General features: G+C 44.3%; 1 protein-coding gene across 1 annotated transcript in view; it reads left to right on the top strand.

Moving 5' to 3' along the window:
- Positions 1 to 423: 423 nt before the first annotated feature.
- LOC120064127 (plexin-A1-like) overlaps positions 424 to 6,000 on the top strand; it is a 257,343-nt gene continuing 251,766 nt past the window's right edge. Inside the window, exon 1 of the mRNA XM_039014494.1 lies at positions 424 to 575. The gene's annotated coding sequence lies outside the window, so the exon portion shown is untranslated. The remainder of the gene's footprint in view (positions 576 to 6,000) is intronic.

Raw genomic sequence — 6,000 nt, 5'->3', positions numbered from 1 at the left:
TGAGGGCTGTGTCTGCCTACTGTTCTGGTGTGTGAATGCATTACACTTTGTAACAAACAGGAGGGAAAAAGGACGAGGAACAGGGAAGAAACACTGCCCTACCAACTAATCCGACACCCTTCAAAACCTCACCACTATTCCACTAGTTTGCCCTACCTGATCCCTCACCAGGCCGGCAGTCCTCACGGGACACTATCGTTCAACACACCTTGTAACTCTTCTCCAATAAAATCTCGTACACCCAAGTACTTCTCTGCAGCTGCCACCACCACATCTATTTCCTGTGATTTACGTTCCATTATCTGCGGTACAATTGATCACTCTACTCATCGACGCCCTCTGTGGAATATACAAGGTATTGAGGCAGTCCTCGCTCTCGCCCCGCTCCCTCACATTGCCAGACACATCGAGGCAGGCTTCTCTCTTGAAGCCTCGAGCTGCATTCCTCTTCATTCACACGAAGGGAGCCGCCGTGGTGAGCTCGCTAGTACACCGTGACAAGAGTGGAAATGTCCTCAAGTTTTGGATTTTAACCACATTGGCTAGGATATCTTACCCAATGACCACTTGAATTTGTAAGTACCCAGAGGAGTTTGGTGCGTTCTTTGAACGAGATAAACGGTTATTTTGGTTTGAAACATTTGGGTGTTTTCGCTCCCTTGTTGCGAGTTTGGTATCGGATGTTTTTTGTGTGTCTCCTTTCTGGTAGGAGGACCTCTGCGTTGCGTCTGACGAGTTTATGGAGCTTGTGATTTCAAAACAGACCTTGTATGAGGCAAGCAACCAGTCCTTTTTTTTGTTACCTAAGCGCAACCCATTTATTTACCTGTGATTTGAACTTCTTCACAAACAGTCTTGGAATGCTTGTCCAACTGTTTTTCTATGTAATTCAATCAGTTCAAGAGTTAATCAACACCGAAGTCACAGTGAAACTGCGGATATTGGAGCGTTGGCTGGGGTTGTGTGGGTTCGGTGTGTGGATGTATCCCTTCGCTGTTCTACAAGCAGATCGTCTACTTGAATTAACTGAGCAGAAGCACAATTCAAGCTTACATCTCAAGACTTACTGTACTCTAGCCCATTTTATTGCTGTTCACCCAAGGTTTTATTATAGGCTACATCCTATCCTAACATCCTTATATCAATATTGTTTTTCAATTCTAAAAAACATGGGCAAGGACCTATAGTTCAACGGTGAATGGAAAAGCAAACTATTGGTTACCTCATTGTAAAGGGAATGTTGTTGCATTGCCTTTTTGAGAAGGAATGCCTCCATAGACTATATAATTATAGCCATTCACTGACAGACACTGTCGCCTGAAATTGTTTTGGGCGGTGAGTGGGGACACTGGGGAGGGTGGCATGTGTGGCTCATACATGGCTTTACATTGAAATCCGTTGCATGCTCTCACATATTGGGGTTATTTAATAGGGCTATTTCCTGTTAGTTCTATGCTATTAAATGGACAGAAGGGAATGGTGCATATCGCAAGGGACTTAGTGCAGCTTTGTAAAAAAAATCGATTCCCCTATTGGCTCTAAAATAATTAGAAATGGTGTTCCATGGTGTGTTAAAAGAGCGTTAATCTGCTAAGGAATGAGTGGCAATTTGTAGGCTTTGTTATTCAACAGCAATTGTAATTCCCTATTGAGTGGTAATAGAAGGTTGGGGGTTGTCGGTGGGTGTGTTGGTCTACGCATTGGCTGTCTTCTATTGCATATGCACTTAAATACTATTTGATTTTTCTTTAATAGTTTTTTCAGTATAATTCTGGTGAGCAAATACACATGACCCACCCTCCTCCTCAACATATAGCATTCACCAATTAAAAAGCCTGACCGAATTTGAGTGTATTATTTAAATATGTTGTAGGCTGATTTGTCTTGCCCGTTGGCCTTTGCCCTCAGTTTACAATTTAGGCAACAGACATTGGCTTGGTGGTTAAAGGCTACGACTACCCATTCACATGTAAATGTTGAAGGATCTCAAGCGTGACAAGTGTTTGTTTAGTAGGAGGTACTGGTTGAATATGACTGTCCCTAAGTCATCGGATTGGCATTTGCTTCTGCTCGTAAATCACTGAATGACAGACCGGTTGGTCTTCTAGCTACTAAAAAAGTGTCTGAATCCACTGGGAATGCGTTGTAGCTCTAGTCTACATAGATCATCTAGTCTACATAGATGCTAAATGACTTAAATGTAAATAGATCATTGCGGCTACAATGTTTAAATTCGGTAGAGTTGTATTCAAACTAGATACAACGTATCAGTGCGCGACCAGTGGCAACAATGTAGCTGAATGACACGTTGGTAGGAATGACGTTCGCACGCTGGTGCTTTTCAATCCAATTTCCTCGCCCATCCTTCATCTTCAGCCCTCAAACTCACCTGCATGTCTAGCCTGAAGACTCCGGCATAAATGAGCATTTGGATTGGGAAAGTTTCCTCTCGCCACCTCTACAAGTAGATGAAAAGGTTAAATAAAATAAATACAAGCCAGAATGTTGAAGGCAGTTATATTTGAATTTGGGCCTACTTTACGGTTGTCCAGGTATGAATGCGAGACCATATATCCACAGGAAAGTAGAATTTAAATCAACTTTTCAAAGCGGTGGTAGTGCTTTCAGATTTATATCACCTGAATCATGCACACAAGATGAAAATGCATGCACGGGACTCATGCACTTATTGCACGAGCTGGTGCACTTATTTACATTCTTCCGTGCATGGTTCAGTTGATAGAAATCTGAATGCACTACCGGCTCTTTGAAAAGTTGATTTAATTGTACTTTTCTGTGGCTATATTGTTTTGCATTCCTACCTGCAAAAGGACCATGCTCACTGACAACCGGAGAAGTTAAAAAATATACTTTTCGGGTTTGTCGCGCTAGCGAGGACATTTTTCTTCTAACAAATGTATCGGATTCATCTGACTGTGATTAATGCCAAGATGATAGACACTCTTCTGAGGTGAATTTGAAGAATTGAACCTGAAGTTTTGCTTGATAAAAAACTTACCAGACATTGCATTTTTTCTTCTTAGCGATTACATAAAGCAGTAGCCCATATGGACGTGTCTGTGTGTTGTTGTATTGTGACTCCATGGCTTGCTCTGTCATCAATGGATTAAGTGTGGGCCCTCACGTTTTGTCGTTTAGCCTATGCCTTTCCAGTATGGCGTTGCAAATAACTCTGCCAGAAAACTACAAACAATCCACCCTCTGCGTCGTATGATACAAATCTACTCTCCATAGACGGTAATGACGTCAAATTATTTTGTAGCTCTCCTATCCTGAACTATGCCAGGGCTGGCCATTCACTGATCAAGTCTTGATATCAACTGGGATTTTTATTTATTTTTTACCTTCATTTGACTAGGCAAGTCAGTTAAGAACAAATTCTTATTTTCAATGACGGCCTAGGAACACTGCCTTGTTCATGGGCAGAACGACAGATTTTCACCTTGTCAGCTCGGGGTTCGGTCTTGCAACCTTTCGGTTACTAGTCCAACGTTTTAACCACTAGGCTAATTGCCGCCCTAATTGAGGAATGAGGAAGAACCTACTGTCTAACTTGATTCTGTAGGGCTAACGGGCTTTATAAAGTGACTCAATAGTCAGTACCTCCCTCCGGTGTGTGTGCGTAGTGTGTGTGAGTCTTACGTTTGTGTGGGTCTCCAGTGTGTGTGAGTGGACTTGGCAGAAGACTGCTACATTAACAGCCCCCTTGACTGGCAAACATTTTAAACCGGTGTGACAACCTCATCCTGAGGTATTCTCTCGCTCTCTCTCCTGCTGTTTCTATCTCTCTCCTCTCATTCTCCCACTGTCGCTTTCCCTCCTCTCTCTTCCTCTGTCACTCCTTCTTTCTTCGCCATCTCTCATTTTCTTTCCTCCTGTCAGGGCTATGTGTGTTTCTCCATCTGAGGAGTGCCCCTGCTGGGTTCCGACACCCTTTCACGATTCCCACATTTCGGAATCTCCGCTTCCCCTCTCTCTATTCTGACTTCTGTTAATTGTTGGTTTCGGCTCATTAGGACACATCCACCGCGGTTCCGGTCCAATCCGCCGTGGTATCTGCGATATTCCTGGCATGCCAGCCCAGGCTGCTCTGTTTTGGCTCACTCTTGGCTCTCTCAAGGAGGAAGCGTTCAGTGCGAGTGTAAAAGGAGACCTCTTACCAATGTGAGTTTGTCAGAGGGAGGCAGCGGGATGCCATGCGAGTGGTTTAATTTCCCCTTGAAGATGATTGAGGGCTTTCTCAATGGAGCGTAATGGAATCTCTTCTTTCCATATACGTACCAGTGGAGATGGGTTGTCATTTTTGTTTCTTCCTCTCTTTCATATTTTTCCCCCTCGCTTTTTCCCCTTTCTCTTCCTCCTCTCCTCTCATTCTCCTTTTGCTTCCCTCCCTGTCCTGTCCCCCTGTCGTTACTCTCTCTCTGTCTCTCAACGTTATAACCACCCTTCCTTCGTTCCCTCTCCCTCTTTCCATCTCCTTCCCTCTCTTTTTGAACATTGTGACTGTCTCTCTGGGGTTCCCTGCTGCCCCTGGGCTAGCAGTGATATTAAAAAGCACCAGAGAGGCCAGCAGTGAAAGGGCTTGTCTGAGGGCCCTGACACACGTGAGAGATAAGCCTTTTTACACGACTAATATAGAACTCTCTCCAATACAAAACCTCCCAAGGCCTGTCAGGCATACTGACGGACTGAGTGACTAACTGTTCGATGGGACTGACCTTGAATGTAATCGGCAGTGTGCAGTCATGGTGCCAGTGCACCAGACCACGTCATTGTATCCGTTCTACCACACAATGCATTTCTATCGGAAAGGTTCTGTAACGTTGCATCCTCTTGAACAAACCCCAGGATGGATAACCAGCTGACCAAGACCAGTGTTTCACCCACCATTGCAACTACGGTGTATTGCCCCCTCCCCCCTGCCTAGAGAAAAGAGTTTGGCTTCTGTTGACAGTTATTGATTTCAATTGACAGTTTTGATGCTATGGGGGCGTTTACTGGGAAATAATCCAAGGGAAAGGCTGACCCAGGCACCTATTGGTCCACCAAGCTCCGAACGGCAAACGTTTCCCTTCTTCCTCCGCTGAGGGGACAGTCAATGGAGCCGTCCAGGAAGTGTATCAATCAGGACGTCACTGTCCAGATGTCAAGCAGTCGCCCAACTGCGGTACACTTGTTTTGAAACCAAAAACAGAACTGAGCTTACTTATTGGACAGGTCCAGGTAGACCCCCCCCCCCCCATTTCATTCAATTTGGTACCTAATGAACAAGACCCCGGATTCCGCATAGCGTGGTTGTTGGTGTCGTTCAAGTTTAATTCAGGAAATTCATTTTAAATGAATGCCAAATAAATTCCTGGATTTATTAAACTGTGCACGTAGGCCTTTATGAAAATGGAATATTGTTGGTAGAATACTGTTAGTGTTGACAATGGTATTTTCCAAAGGATGCGGGAGCCTAGTGGTTGTTTGTACTGTTCAGTGGAGTCTGTCAGCCTCTTAAGGCTTGTTTAATGAAAACCACTGTGGGAGAGGAGGCGGCACACTGAGCAAAGCAAAACATGTGTATTTTTGTTGGTGCAGCACACAATTTGTGTGTGTGCATGTGTAGGTGTGCACTGCGCACGTATAGGCAACATACTTAGCTAAAAAGGCCTTTGTGTGTGTCCATTCCTAGGTTTAATATAAGCTTACCCTCTCTCCGTTGTGGGGAAGATTTAACTAGGAATAGTTGACAACAGGCTTTTTATTGTTGTGATTCGTGTTAATGGTGTGGCAGGCTCACTTCATAATTGCTTGTTTTTTCGCCTTCTGTCTCTATTGCCCCTCTCCTCTCCCTGCAATGCAGTATCTGCCTTGGCACTGTCCCTCTCATCATATCTGTTCTGTTTACAGAGGGGAATTTAAATAATTAATTTGCCTGCCTGTAAATAAGAATAATAGAATGCGCTGCCGGCCCTTTAAGAGAGCCACTTGCCC

This window comes from Salvelinus namaycush, chromosome 2 (assembly GCF_016432855.1).
Source record: "Salvelinus namaycush isolate Seneca chromosome 2, SaNama_1.0, whole genome shotgun sequence".
Classification (NCBI taxonomy): domain Eukaryota; kingdom Metazoa; phylum Chordata; class Actinopteri; order Salmoniformes; family Salmonidae; genus Salvelinus; species Salvelinus namaycush.
Note: the sequence above shows the minus strand (reverse complement) of the source record. Positions and strands in the feature narration are given on the sequence as shown.